This window comes from Apium graveolens, chromosome 7, assembly GCF_009905375.1.
Source record: "Apium graveolens cultivar Ventura chromosome 7, ASM990537v1, whole genome shotgun sequence".
Lineage (NCBI taxonomy): Eukaryota > Viridiplantae > Streptophyta > Magnoliopsida > Apiales > Apiaceae > Apium > Apium graveolens.
In genome coordinates, this window is record NC_133653.1 from 174862975 (window position 1) to 174879351 (window position 16377).

General features: G+C 39.2%; 1 non-coding gene across 1 annotated transcript; it reads left to right on the plus strand.

Moving 5' to 3' along the window:
- The first annotated feature begins 15231 nt into the window (after positions 1-15231).
- Positions 15232-15338, plus strand: LOC141675670 (small nucleolar RNA R71). Its single transcript, XR_012556312.1, has one exon. It is a non-coding gene; the product is annotated as a small nucleolar RNA R71 (small nucleolar RNA).
- The last annotated feature ends 1039 nt before the right edge of the window (positions 15339-16377 follow it).

A 16377-nucleotide genomic window follows, 5' to 3' on the forward strand; every position in this document is an offset into this window, starting at 1 on the left:
AAAAATTGCAAGAAAGCGTAAAGTGAAAATAAGAAATCACTGGGCTTTTATACTTTCTTGAATTAAAACATAAATAAAATGATTAAATGATACTTTTAAATAAATTACAGCCGTTTAAGAATAAAGAAAACTGTAGAAATTCTGAAAACTGCCTTTAATACAAATATATACAACAGTGTATATCTGTATCAATGGTTGAGTAAAAGAATCAACGGCTGTGACTCACTTAAAGTAACTGATGTGACACTTCAACGGATAAGGTAAATAGTTATCCATTGATGATCAACACTATTTTATCCGTTGAGGGATAAAATTAACAAAAATGTATTTTTCTTTCAACGGATAATGAACATCCGTTGATAGAACAATTTTGGCTTTCAACGGATAGGGAATATCCATTGATAGAATAATTTTTACTTAAAGCCAGCTTTGTTCTTGCAGCAAATTCATTTCAGGCTTCAGGGCAGATTATAAAGAGGACATAAATTTATGAATAATTAAGCATACCTAGCTCACTTACTAATCTTGTGAATGTTGATTCATCAAGTGGCTTGGTAAATATGTCTGTAATCTGCTTTTCACTTGGAACAAAATGAAGTTCCACTGTACCTTTCATCACATGCTCCCTAATGAAGTGGTACTTGATGTCAATGTGCTTGGTTCTTGAGTGCTGCACTGGATTTTCAGTAATGGCAATGGCACTTGTGTTGTCACAGAATATAGGAATTTTATCAACAGTTAGTCCATAGTCAAATAGTTGATTCCTCATCCATAGCATCTGTGCACAGCAACTACCAGCAGCAATGTACTCAGCTTCAACTGTTGATGTAGAAACAGAATTTTGCTTCTTGCTGAACCATGACACAAGCTTGTTCCCTAGAAATTGACAGGTGCCAGTTGTGCTTTTCCTGTCTATTTTGCAGCCTACATAATCTGCATCTGAGTAGCCAATTAGATCAAAACCAGACTCTCTAGGGTACCAAATTCCTAGATTTGGAGTCCCTTTGAGATATCTGAAGATTCTTTTAATAGCCACTAAGTGAGATTCTTTAGGGTCAGCTTGAAATCTAGCATAGAGACATGTAGAAAACATTATATCAGGTCTACTAGTAGTTAAATATAAAAGTGAGCCAACCATGCCTCTATAACTTGAAATGTCCACAGACTTTTCAACCTTGTTTAGTTCAAGCTTGGTGGCAATGGCCATGGGAGTTTTTGCAGGTGAACAGTCCATTAAGTCAAACTTCTTTAAAATATCATAAATTTATTTAGTTTGACTAATGAAAATTCCACCACTAACTTGTTTAACTTGTAAACCAAGAAAATAAGTTAGCTCTCCCATCATGCTCATTTCATATTTACTTTGCATTAACTTAGCAAACTTTTTACAAAGCTTATCATCTGTAGATCCAAATATAATATCATCTACATAAATTTGAACAAGTATTTTAGAGCCATTAACATTTTTAAAGAAAAGAGTTTTGTCAACAGTATCTCTTGTGAAGTGATTATCTAGAAGAAATTTTGACAAAGTCTCATACCAGGCTCTAGGTGCTTGCTTTAGTCCATAGAGTGCTTTCAACAGATAATACACATAGTCTGGAAAGTTTGGATCTTCAAATCCTGGAGGTTGGCTTACATAAACTTCTTCCTCCGATTCCCCATTTAGAAATGCACTCTTGACATCCATTTGATAGACTTTGAAATTGGCATGGGCTGCATAGGCTAGAAAGATTCTGATGGCTTCAAGTCTGGCAACTGGAGCAAATGTCTCATCAAAATCTATTCCCTCTTGTTGAGAATAGCCCTTAGGAACCAATCTGGCTTTATTCCTTATGACAATGCCATTTTCATCCATCTTATTTCTGAATACCCATTTTGTGTCAATAAAACTCTTGTTCTTTGGCTTGGGTACCAGCTTCCATACTTTGTTCCTCTTAAATTGGTTTAGCTCCTCTTGCATTGCTAAAATCCAATCTGGATCCAATAGAGCTTCCTCTATTTTCTTAGGTTCCTCCTGTGATAGAAAGCTACTATACAGACATTCATCTTGAGTAGCCCTTCTAGTTTGCACTTTAGATGTAGCATCACCAATGATAAGTTCAAAAGGGTGATTTTTGGTCCATTTCCTTTGAGGTGGTAGATTAGCTCTAGATGAAGTTGCCTCAGTATTGTCATGATGTGAGATAGAATGTTGATTGGTTGAAACTCCCCCTGAGTTGCTGATCCTTTGAAAGGAATTGGGAGCTCTATCAACTGATGAAGTGAATTGATTATCCGTTGACAGACTGTTATCAACGGATGCTTCATTGTGAACTTCAACGGATGATGCACTTTATCTTTCAACGGATGCTGCATTGCTTCTTTCAACAGAAGTTGAATTATGACTTTCAACGGATGCAGCATCCTGTGCATTATCCAAAGGCAAATTTTGAATACTTCTTGAGATGCCTTCTTCATCATTCTCATCTTCACTATCATCATAATATATCTCAATATTGTCAAATTTGAGTCCTTCATGATGTCCCTCATCTGTTAGTCCATCAATCTTTTTATCATCAAACACAACATGTACAGATTCCATGACAATGTTGGTTCTTAGATTGTAGACCCTATATGATTTTCCAGCAGAATAACCAACAAATATTCCTTCATCAGCCTTTGCATCAAACTTCCCTTTGTGATCAGGTTGATTCCTTAAGATGTAGCATTTGCAACCAAAGACATGCAGAAAGTTTAAAGTTGGTTTTCTTCTCTTGAATAATTGATAGGGAGTCATGCCTTTTGCCTGATTGATTAGAGAAATATTCTGAGTGTAACATGCACAGTTAACAGCGTCAGCCCAAAATAAGTTGGGAGTTTTGACTCTTCAAGCATTGTCCTTGCAGCTTCAATTAGTGATCTGTTCTTCCTTTCCACCACACCATTTTGTTGTGGAGTTCTTGGAGCTGAGAACTCATGCATGATCCCATTTTCTTCACTGAAGAACTTCATGGTTGAATTCTTGAACTCAGTTCCATTATCACTCCTAATATTCCTTACTTTGAAATCAGGATGATTGTTGACTTGCTTGATATGATTGATAATGATTTCACTAGCTTCATCCTTTGATCCAAGAAAATAAACCCATGAAAACTTTGAGAAATCATCTACAATCACTAGGCAATATATTTTCCTTGAAATTGACAATACATTGACTGGTCCAAAAAGATCCATGTGTAGCAGTTGTAATGGTTCATCAATTGCAGATTCAAGTTTCTTACTGAATGATACTTTCTTTTGCTTTCCTTTCTGACAAGCATCACACAGTCCATCCCTTGTGAATTCTACTAGAGGCATTCCTCTAACTAAGTCCTTTTTGACTAGATCATTCATTGTCTTGAAATTTAAATGGGACAGCTTCTTGTGCCATAGCCAACTTTGAACTGAACTTGCTTTGCTGAGAAGACAAGTAATAGATTCTGCATCTGTAGAGTTGAAGTCATCTAAATACACATTCCCTTTTCTAACTCCAGTTAGAACCACTTTATTGTCCTTCTTACTTGTGACAATACAGGCTTCAGAATTGAAGGAAACAGTATTCCCTCTGTCACATAATTGACTGATGCTCAATAAGTTATGTTTGAGACCATCAACCAATGCAACTTCATCAATGATGACATTTTCTTTTGAAATCAAGCCATATCCCATAGTGAATCCTTTGCTGTCATCTCCAAAGGTTATGCTAGGGCCAACTCTCTCCTTAAACTCTGTGAGTAGGGTGAAATCTCCTGTCATGTGTCTTGAACAGCCACTGTCCAAGTACCATAGATTCCTTCTTTTTCCCTGCACACAACAAAATCAATCAAATTGATTTTGGTACCCAAGTTTCCTTGGGTCCAGCCTTGTTAGTCTTTTTCCTAGACTTCATGCCTCCTGCATCTTTTGACTTAGGTAACTTTGGGTCAACCTTGGTCTCAGATATGGTTGGTTGAAGTATAGGGTTAGTCACAGAATCATTTAACACATTTGATTGAATTTGATAAGGCATAGATTGTGTAAACATATTATTCCACATAGGCATATTGTATGGCATTTGAGGCATACTAAATGCAGTAAAATAAGGATTATTAATATATGGCATGTTTGCAAAATGTGCATGGGGATTCTGATGAGACATAACAGGCATAACATGCAGAGGTGACATAGACATGTTAGGCATGGAGGGATTTGAAGGCATGGGAGCATTCTTGACAGATTTGCAGTTATCAGATAGATGATTAACACTTTTACAATGCACACAGCTTTTTCTAGGAGCATACCTATCAGGTGTGTAATTGTTATGTTTATTAATCCCTACCTTCCCATTTCTTTTAGATTTTCTTTTAGTTTCCTTTTTATCCTCAACCAACTTAAGCCTATTTTTCAGCTGATCTAAAGTCATGTGTCCTATATTCACCTTACTGACATCTTTGGATGTGCTAGCTCCTTCTTTGACAAAGTTTTTGAAAGTTGAACCATCCTTCTTATTGAGATTTTTATTTTTGAAATTACTTGCCTGTTTTAATTGATGAGCCTTCAACGGATGCTTTTTTCTTCCTTCAACGGATAACTTTCATCATCCGTTGATTCCACATCCGTTGACAATCCATCAATTAATTATAACTCCTTTTTGTTTTTCTTCCAGGCATCCTCACAGAATGATTCAATTCCCTGAACCTTGGAAATCTGAACACTAACATCCCTAGATGTTTTCCAGGCCTTGATTACCTCTTGCTCACTTTCTAACTGTTTAGAAAGAATTTCTACTTTCTTAACAACTTCTTCTAGTTCACTCTCAACAGTCAAGCATTTAAGTTTAATCTTTTCAAGCTCAATTACCTGATCCTCTAACACAGCATTCCTATCACTTAAAAACACATTATTCTCTTTGATCCTAGTGTTTTCTTTAGCTAGTGATTTAAGGGAACATGCAAATGATATAATTCATTGGACATATCATTTATGGCTTCATTGCATTCATTTTTAGAAAGCTGAGAGAGATCAGTAGTAATTACCTAGTTGCTTGATGAACTAGTTTCATTTTTATCAGAATTAGCCATCAGGGCTAGGTTGACATATTCCATATCATCATCTTCATTTACTCCATCTGCTGCCCAATCATCTTGAGTGAGAAAAGCTCTTTCCTTTTGTTTGAGCAAATCAAAATACTTCTTTTTGTAATCAACTTGCTCAAATTTCTTCTTGTCAGAGGTTGGCTTCCTACACTCACTTGCAAAGTGTCCACTAATGCCACAGTTATAATATTTGAACTTGGATTTGTCCACCATGTTTTTGTTTGGCTTAGTGAATTTTTTATTTTTCCTGAACTTCATCTTTGCAAACCTCCTGCACAGAAAAGCCAGATATTCATCAACATCATCAGAGTCATCCTGACTGGAATTGTCTTCATCCTCAGCTACTTGCTTGATTCTGATTTGCTTGTGCCAATTTTGAGACTTGGCATTGTCTTCTCCTCATTCCTGGCTTCTATCTGCTCACTGTCAGCTACAAGTGCAACTGTTCCTCCTTTTCTCTTTCCCTTTTCCAGCAGCTCATCCTGCTCCATTTCAAGTTCATAAGTCTTCAAAATTCCATATAATCTTTCAAGTGTGAAGTTCTTATAATCTTGAGAATTTCTTAGGGAGACAGTCATAGGCTTCTATTCCTTTGGTAGAGACCTCAGAAATTTTAAGTTAGAGTCCTTGACTTGGTACACTCTACCATACAGCTTCAATCCATTTAACAGTTTCTGAAATCTGTTGAAGGTATCATTTAATGATTCTCCTTCTTCAAAGTGAAAATATTCATACTGTTGAATAAGAAGCTGCATCTTGTTCTCTCTAACCTGCTCAGTACCTTCACAGATGATTTTTACAGTATCCCAAACTTCCTTTGCAGTTTGGGTATTGATGACATTGTCAAACATATCTTGATCTAAGCCATTAAACAAAATGTTCATGGCTTTCTTGTCCTTGCGGATTTCTTCCATGTCTTCAATAGTCCATTCTGCTTTTGGCTTGGGAATGGACTGTCCAACAGCAACTGTTGCAGTAGCAGTTGTGGCAACTTTGTGAGGGATGTGAGGACCATTTTCAATATAGTTGATGTAGCTTTCATCTTGAGAAAGAAGATGTAAATGCATCTTCACTTTCCAGTGATGATAATTATCTTTTTCAAGGACTGGAATCTTTATACCAATATCCTTCCTACTCATGTTGACAGCAGGAGGATTCTTCTGTGCACTCATGATATTAGCAGAATAGATCTTTAAACTCTTTGTATGTTAAGAGCTTGCTCTGATACCAATTGTTATTCCCAGTGGACTAACAATGAGATTTACAGAAGGGGGGTTGAATGTAAATCTCAAAACTTTTTCAAGTTTTGAGTAGTTTCTAAGGCTAAGTGTTTTAGTGAGCAAATGTGTGTGAATGGCTTGAAGCTGATACAGACAGATATATATTCAAACACAAATGTAAAGAACACAAAGAACTTAAAAACTTTTCTGGTGGATTTGTTGTTCCATCAGAGATGTGTTATTTCAGAAAATCTGTGATTTAAAGAATTAAATCATAGCTGCTTCCTAGTACAAACTAGATGATTTTCTCTCCGGATTTTTCTAAACAGCTCTTGAAAATTCACACCCAATTACTAGCTGCTACTTGGTTTATATATCACCAAGTTTACAAGTGAAGACAAAATTGTAAAATACAAATAAAGAGGCTCTTCACATGTTTCTTCTTCATTTCTCTATCCAATGCAATTTGGGTTTAGCTGTTGATCTTTGAATACTCCCTTGTTTGCACCAGAATGGAAATGCTGCATTTTCTTGATTCCTCCTAGAGGCTGCCACATTCCAATTTGTCTCTGTCAACCCATGTGCCTCTATCAGCTTATGAATTGTCACTATCAACTGCTATTGAACTAAGCATCCGTTGAAGCTTTCATCCGTTGATGCCTTATCCGTTGAGGCTTTATCCGTTGAAGCTTTATCCGTTGATGCATTAGTAGTTGAAGTCTTATCCGTTGAAGCACTTATCCGTTGATGGATATTATCCGTTGAAGCTTTAGAGACATCCGTTGAAGCTTTGTTTCTTATCCGTTGAAGGTCTTCAATATCAGTTGATACTTCTTCACTTATACAAAATTACAAGGCATGAAATATTTACAATTAGCCCTCCTATTTGCATATCCACTAGTAGTCAACATGACTGATAATTTCCTACAACATCTAAGAGTTACAACTTGAATCCAGAGAATGAAATGTTCTACAATACTAAATTTATTTCTAAGTAAAGCTACTCCTTCAACGGATAGCCAAGATGGTCTTATCTGTTGAGGCTACAAACACTAGATTTCTACTTAAGTGTTCTATTTAACTTATCATCAAACTAATACACATATTCCTAACAAAGTTAAACAGAATCAAGAGTCCAAAATAATTATTCTAAATTTTCGTCCCTGAGCGGTCGCTCAGCATTCCTGAGCGGGCGCTCAGCTTCCAGAGCGGTCACTCAGCAGAGCTGAGCGGGCGCTTAGATCCCTTCTGGAAAATGCACTGTTTTTCTCCTGTTTCTTGTTGCATTCTGCTCATATCTTCCCGCTTGCAATGCCAAACACATACCAATGCTTATTCTTGATGAAATCTCTCCAGAAATGCAATTAATACCCTGAAATGCACAAACACTAGAAAAACGCATCAAATACACAAAATACTTGATTTCAAAATATCAATTCAAGCCATTATAAGACATTCTAAGTGGTATAAAATGCCACTTATCACACCCCCAAACTTCAATCGATGCTTGTCCTTAAGTGTCACAGACTCAAAAACAAAACAATAACATGCATGAATGCAATCTATATCAAATGCAGCGATCCCCCTTACTACGACCAAACCAACCAACTTACGACATCTCAAAAAATGCAATTAGGCGAATAAAGATCAATCAAATCATGCAAACTAACATACAGCCGGAAATGTGGTGTGTGCGGATGCTTAATAGATATGCTTCGAAACTAGATCAATTATCATAACTCGACTATCCTCAAAGTAATCACATGATTATACGAAGAATAAAATTCTAGGCACAAAATGACTTATAACACTTCAAGATTACCGGAGCTTATTACTGAATCATGCTTTTTATTTACCACAACAAACAAATGCTTATTTGACCGTGCAATGAGTGAGGTCCACAAAAGACTTATGCAATGGTATCCATGTAGCGAGCGTTAGGTTAGCGGATCCCAGACTATAAAAACCTTAGGTCACTAGGCACAAAGTCCCCTAAGAACTTAATAACTAGATTTCTGAAGAGCCCACTCGTGATCAATTATGCATTAACTCTCTATTTTTTCTTTTCTTTTTTTTCTTTTTTTATATATTTTTTTCTTTTCTTTTCAAAATTTCTGAGCAAGTGCGTTTCGCTCCATCTTGCTCAACCCTAGACTACTCGCATAAAAATATGAGCCGGCTACTAGCCATTTGACGCCTAGCCACAATTAGCAATGAATTTCACTTTTTACTCCAATTTTTCTTTTCATGCCTTTTATCACTAAGAACCTATTATAAATTCTAAGCATAATCAATAGATTAACCTTGAAAACCATCAAACCATAACACCAATCTAGTCCTTAAGCATTCTCTAAGACGTAGTGAAATTACAAGTGTTTCTAGCATGCATGTCAACCTACAAGACTCAACATCACTTTAAAGCTATGACTACACTCACATCAATATCACAAACCAATTGGCACAGCAACGCAAAAGGGATCATGGAATATACATGAGCTACATGACATGATAAATAAAGCTATAAATAAATAAAAATAACTATATGGCAAAAATATGCAATTATATGAACTAAACTATCATGAATATGCAACTATATGACACACACACACAAAATATTCCTTAACTACCACCCCCAAACTTAAAATCTTCACTGTCCCCAGTGAAGGTAGTAGAAAGGAACACAGGGTATACCTACTCGGAGAGATCATCATCCTCATCACCGTGTATCAGGAGGCGGATATGTAGAGTCCTCACCAAAAACTGGCCACTGGATGTCAGCTCCAAGGCCTCTAAAAGCAGTCCTAAGCGCAAGGGTGAGCTCCTGAGAAAACCTGCTCGCGTCTCGTGACATCCCAGCACCCTCATGAGCTCTAGAAGAACCAGCCTCATCACGCCCTGGTCTCGCCATGGTAGCACCACCTGCTGGACGCCCTCCTGGAAGACGATAACCCAGCCCATGCTCCTCGGGCTCTCCACCAGTCCACTCCTGCATCGCATTCAGAGTCCCAGAGTCAATAGGAGCGGCCGACAGCTGCAACTGCTCGTGAGATGGCCACTGTACTCCCACTGCTCGGCAAAGCTTTGTAACCATGGATGCATAAGGGATGTTCATGTGCTTAGCTCCCCTAAAAAACTTCAGAATCCCTTGGTAGATGAACTCTCCAAGGTCCACATAGTACTCCTCATTCAAAATACCCCATAACAACTGTGCTCGCTCAACTGTGACCTCATGTGCATGTGAAGTAGGAAAAATATTAGCGCAAATAAAGGCAATCCATGCACGGGCATACCTATTCATCGCAATTGCCAGAAAATGGCGATACTCGTTAATCCCAGTCTTGAAGGTCCAAACTGTGCCTGCCTACAGAGAGTAGCACAAATCAAATCCAAGTCAAAATCCTCAGCAGTCTTCTCGTTCCAGTTCTCCTCTGTGGGCTTCCTCAGTCGCTGCCCAATCACACGGCGAATCGCCTCAGGGTGATAATCCACCGTCATCCCCCGCACAACAGAAAACCCATTCTTTTTAGCCTTCGCGTTCGCATAGAACTCGCGAACAATGCTCATCGGAACTGCCTCTGGTGACTCACAAAAAGCAATCCAACCCTTTTCACCAATCATTGGCAAAAACTCACCATCCCTCCCCGATGGTAAGAATCCCCTCTCCTTCAAAATCGGCTTACCCAGAAGCCTAGTATACTCCTCCTCAGCAGCCCTATCAAACAAATGAGGCCTCACAACAGTACCCCTCGAAGAATCAACGGTAGGAACAGTGCTGCTGCTATCAATAGTCCTAGATCTCTTGGGTGCCATCGAAACTGAGAAAAAGTGTTTAAGATTTGTATTTTTGAATATGGGAGAGAGTTTAAGGTTTGAAAGTGTATTGGGGAGTATATGGAATAGTTGTATGTATATATAGGGTAGAGATTAGGGTAAAATTTGATTAGGAGTGGGTTTTGAGGGTTAAAATCGTGGGTAATGGGAAGATAATTCGTGGGTAATGGGGCTGTGTTTTATTTTTGGATTTTTCAGATTTTTTTGGATTTTTATAAGACTTAAAAAAAATTTCTCCTAGTCGGGCCCTGAGCGGTCGCTCAGCAGAGCTGAGCGGGCGCTCAGGGGTCTACTGGAAAAAAAAATTTCCTTGCCCTGTTTTTCTGATTTTTTTTGTGGTTTTGGATAGGTTACTAACTTCTAAAGGTAATAACAAATCATGGGTTGCCTCCCAAGAAGCGCTTCTTTTTCGTCATTAGCTTGACGTAGCGTACCTTAATCAAGTTGATAATAAAATGACACTAACCACTTCCCGGTTTGTCGTGCCCCATAGTAATGCTTCAAACGCTGACCATTAACCTTGAATGCTTGGTCCGGATCATTCTCAAAAATCTCCATTGCTCCATGTGGAAACACAGTTTTGACAATAAAAGGTCCAGACCACCTTGATTTCAACTTTCCAGGAAAAAGTCGGAGATAAGAGTTGAATAAAAGAACTTGTTGCCCCGACATAAATGACTTAGGATATAACTTCCTGTTGTGCCACCTTTTCACTTTTTCCTTGTACATTTTGTTGTTCTCGTACGCTTGGAGTCGAAATTCATCAAGTTCATTTAGCTGAAGCATTCGCTTCTTTCCAGCTGCATCTAGATCCAGGTTCAACTTCTTCAACGCCCAATAGGCCTTATGCTCAAGCTCCACAGGTAAATGACATCCCTTACCATACACAAGTTGAAACGGGGACATCCCAACTGGAGTCTTATATGCTGTTCTGTAAGCCCAAACAGCTTCATCGAGCTTTAAAGACCAATCCTTCCTTGACGTACAAACAACCTTCTCTAAAATGCGCTTTATCTCTCTATTAGACACATCCGCTTGACCATTCGTTAGCGGATGATAGGCAGTGGCAACACGATGATTCACATTGTAGCGCTGCATCATAGAAGTGAACTTACGGTTGTAGAAATGCAACCCTTCATCACTTATGATTACTCGTGGCATTCCAAACCTTGTGAAAATCTGCTTATGAAGAAATTTCAAAACTACCCTTGCATCATTCATCGGTAGAGCTTTGACTTCTACCCATTTTGAGACATAATCGACTGCCAACAAGATGTACTGATTATTGCAGGATGAGAGAAATGGCCCCATGAAATCGATTCCCCAAACATCAAAGACCTCGACTTCAAGCATCACATTTAACGGCATCTCATCCTTCCTCGTAAGATTTCCCAATCTTTGGCAACGATCACACCTTAAAACGAACTGATGAGCATCCTTAAACAAAGTAGGCCAGAAAAAACCTGCTTACAGAATACGAGCTGCCGTCTTCTCACCACCATAATGTCCACCATAAACTGTGGAGTGGCAGTCTCAAAATATCCCCTTCGTCTCACAAAATGGAATACATCTCCTGATGATCTGGTCAGCTCCCTGTCTAAATAAATACGGTTCATCCCACATATACCACTTCACCTCATGCAGAAACTTCTTCTTTTGAGCTGTATTCAAATTAGGAGGCATTATATTGGTAACAAGATAATTCACAATATCTGCGAACCATGGCTCTTCCTCCTGAACTGCGAAAAACTGCTCATCAGGAAAAGATTCATTGATCAATCATGTGAAGTAGACTCGGGATTCTCCAATCTAGAGAGATGGCCAACTACTTGATTCTCAGTACCTTTTCGATCCTTGATCTCTAACTCAAATTCTTGTAGCAAGAGCACCCAACGAATGAGTCTAGGCTTCGAATCCTTCTTGGAGACCAGATAGCGAATGGCCGCATGATCAGTGAACACTGTCACCTTTGTCCCAAGCAAATAAGATCGAAATTTTTTGAAACCAAAGACTATAGCCAAGAGCTCCTTCTCAGTAGTGGTGTATTTCATTTGAGCTCCGTTTAAGGTCTTGCTAACATAGAAGACCACATGAAAGAGATTATTCTTGCACTTCCCAAGAACTGCGCCCATCGTATAATCACTCGCATCACACATCATCTCAAAAGGCTCTGTCCAATCGGGTGTTTAATAACTGGTGCAGTTATCAAACTCTTCTTGAGAGTTTCGAATGCCTACAAGCATTCATCATCAAATTTGAAAGACACATCCTTCTCAAGCAAGTTGCACAACGGCTTAGATATCTTCGAAAAGTCCTTGATGAAACGCCGATAAAAACCCGCATGACCAAGAAAACTACGGATTCCTTTCACAGAAATAGGTGGTAGAAGATTTTCAATGACTCCCACCTTGGCTTTTTCCACCTCAAGACCCTTGCTAGAGACCTTATGCCCAAGAATAATGCCTTCACGCACCATAAAGTGACATTTTTCCCAATTGAGTACCAAATTAGTTTCCACACACCTTTTGAGCACCGCACGAAGATTATTCAAACATTCATCATACGAATATCCAAAGATGGAGAAGTCGTCCATGAACACCTCGACATTATTTCCAATCATATCAGAGATTATAGCCATCATACATCTCTGAAAGGTGGCCGGTGCGCCATATAAGCCAAACGAAACTCTGCGAAAAGCAAATGTGCCAAATGGACAAGTGAAGGTAGTCTTTTCTTGATCCTCTGGTATAATACATATCTGATTATACCCCGAATAACCATCCAGAAGACAATAATACTCATGACCGGACAACCTGTCAAACATCTGATCAATAAATGGAAGAGGGAAGTGATCCTTCCTCGTGGCCTTGTTCAACTTTATGTAGACCATGCATACCCTCCATCCTGTGACTGTTCGAGTGGGGATGAGCTCGTTCTTCTCATTTGCTACCACAGTAATACCTCCTTTCTTAGGTACACATTGTACGGGGCTCACCCAAGAACTGTCAGAAATAGGATAAATGATTCCTGCATCTAGCCACTTCAGAATTTCTTTTTTCACCACTTCTTTCATGATAGGATTAAGTCTGCGATGTTGCTCCACAGTCGGCTTACTACCCTCTTCTCGCAGAATTTTACGCATGCAGTACGATGGGCTGATCCCTTTGATGTCTGCTGTAGTCCATCCGATAGCCGATTTGAATTCTCTCAAGATCCTCAGGAGCTTGTCCTCCTCACTTCCTGAAAGGTCAGATGCAATAATAACAGGTAAAGTAGATGCATCACCTAAAAAAGCATACCTCAAGTGTTCAAGCAATGGTTTAAGCTTCAAGGTAGGTGCTTCCTCAATAGATGGTTTGAGCTTTCCTTCAGCATTTTTGAGGTCAGAAGTACCAAGAGATTCAAATGGCATGACTAGCTTTCGCCTCCAGGGAGAAGCATTTAGATATTGTAGTTGCTCATTGCCATCCTCTTCATCACTGTCAAAATCCCCCACTAAGGCTTTCTCTAATGCATCAGACATTAGCATATGATCAAATTCTGAAGTAACCGCAGAATCAATCAAATCCACTTTTAAGCACTCCTCGTCTTCTGTAGGGAATTTCATTGTTTTGAATACATTGAATGTCACATCCTGATCCTGCACCCTTATAGTAAGTTCACCTTTCTGCACATCTATTAAGGTACAGCTTGTAGCCAAGAAAGGTCTCCCCAAGATTATGGGAATCTTCTTATCTTCCTCGAAATCTCGAATAACAAAGTCTGCAGGAAAGAAGAGCTTATCCACCTTTACTAGCACATCCTCCACTATGCCTCGTGGGTATATAATAGAACGATCAGCCAATTATAGAGACATGTAGGTGGGCTTTGGATCAGGTAAATTTAACTTTTTGAAGATCGACAACGGCATCAGATTGATGCTTGCTCCCAAATCACATAGGCACTTGTCAAAAGACAACTTGCCAATGGTGCAAGCAATGGTGAAGCTACCTGGATCTTTAAGCTTTGGAGGTAGCTTTTGTTGCAGCACAACACTGCATTCTTCCGTTAAAGCAATGGTCTCAAGGTCGTCCGATTTCACCTTCCTTGAAAGAATACACTTCATAAATTTCACATAACTAGGCATTTGCTCCAAAGCCTCAGCGAAAGGTATATTGATGTGAAGTTTCTTGAACACCTCCAGAAACTTGCCAAACTGCTTATCCAGCTTTTGTTGTTGCAATCTCTTAGGAAAAGGTGGTGGAGGATAGAGCTGTTTCTCCCCTGTATTACCCTCAGGCAGAGTGTGTTCCACGGTAGTCTTCCTTGGTTCCGCCGCTTTCTCCTTTTGCTTAGCTTCTTCATCACCACCTTCAGCTTCTCCTTCTTTTACATTTTCAGCATCAACAACTTTTCCAGACCTTAAGGTAAGTGTGCCAGGTTGACGATTGAGCACTGCATTGGCTATTTGATGATTTGATTTTCCAAGGTCTTGATAGAAACCGCCTGACTTTTGCACAGCAGCTTAAGTTCCTCAAAATCAGCACTAGAGGGTGGAGCTGCCACTCTTTATTGAGGATATGATTGCCTTTGAACATAATGCTGTGGTTGTTGAAATCTAGGTGGATTGAACTGTTTACTTACACCTTGCTGATATGGTTGCTGAATAACATTCTGATTATTACTCCAACTGAAATTTGGATGATTTCTGTTGTTAGGATGATAAGTAGCTGGCACAGGCTGCTGCAGTCGCTGATAATTGTTCACATACTGAACAGATTCATAACATGAGAGCCTGCACACAGCTCACAGACCATAGTTATCTGATTGACTCCATAAGTGGCTATAGAATCGACCTTCATAAACAACGCTTGGAGCTGCGCTGCAATAGCTGTAGCTGCATCAACTTCCAGAATACCTCCTACCTTCCCAGGAATCATCCTTTGAGTTGGGTTTCGATGCTCATTTGCAGCCATAGTCTCAATAAGATTATAAGCCTCAGTATAGCTTTTGGCCCACAAGGCACCTCCAGCTGCTGCATCGAGCATGAGCCGAGATTGGGCCCCCAAACCATTATAGAAACCAGTGATCACATCCAATCAGGCATACCATGATGTGGACACTTTCTCAACATCTCCTTGTAGCGCTCCCAAGCTTCGCACATAGATTCTGTAGGTTGCTGCATAAACTGAGTAAAAGCACTCCTTATAGCCGCAGTCTTCGCCATTGGACAAAACTTCACCAGAAACTTTTGCACAAGATCTTGCCAAGTAGTGATGGACCCAGCTGGTTCAGAATGTAACCAGTCCTTAGCTTTATCCCTCAGTGAGAATGGGAAAAGCCTCAGCTTGATAGCCTCATCAGTCACACCATTATATTTGAAAGTACTACAGATCTCGACAAAATTCCTTATGTGCATGTTGGGGTCTTCAGTCGCAGCACCTCCGAAAGAAACAGAATTCTGCACCATCTGAATAGTGCCCAGCTTGATTTCAAAGTTATTGGCCTCAATAGCCGGGTGCATAAGAGCTGGATCTGCCCGAACTATACGATCACCCATGATTACCGGCTCTTTCTACTCACTTCCTGAATCCAAATCTTCAAAATCTATCTTCTTCGGAATATCAAGAACTTCGTCTGTCTCCTCAGCCGTATCTAAAGTCCTCTTGCGAGTACGAGAACGGGTTTGCATAAACGCTCGCTAAAGTACCTGAAACACAACCGGAAATATTAAGTAACACGTCTTAATCACTGAGTCCTAATGACCACTGATGGTAAGTACATAAACTAAACAAATACGCCGAGTCCCCAGCAACAGCGCCAAAAACTTGTTAGGGCGAAAACACGCGCTAATAATACACGCAAGTATACGCGTTCGCAAGTAATATAGAATACTTTCTAGTTCGTTCTCACAGAGACTCAGACTAATTATGTTCAATTACACTCACTCACCAATGTATGATTACTTCTCAATGTTAAAACAATAACACTTAGATTTGATTAACTAATTATTAACTACAATTAACTACGAGAATTAAACACTTAATTAACACTTGAATTAACAATATTTAAATACACATGAGATCACAACTTCATTACTACTTCCTTCAATAGTCATTGTCATTACCCTTAGCATGCAACAGTGATGATATTAATCGAACAACACGAAACTGATAAAAGCCGACTTTCATTGTACTAATACCATTCTACCAAGCATCCACAATTAAGATAGAAGTTGAATAGGCATCAAT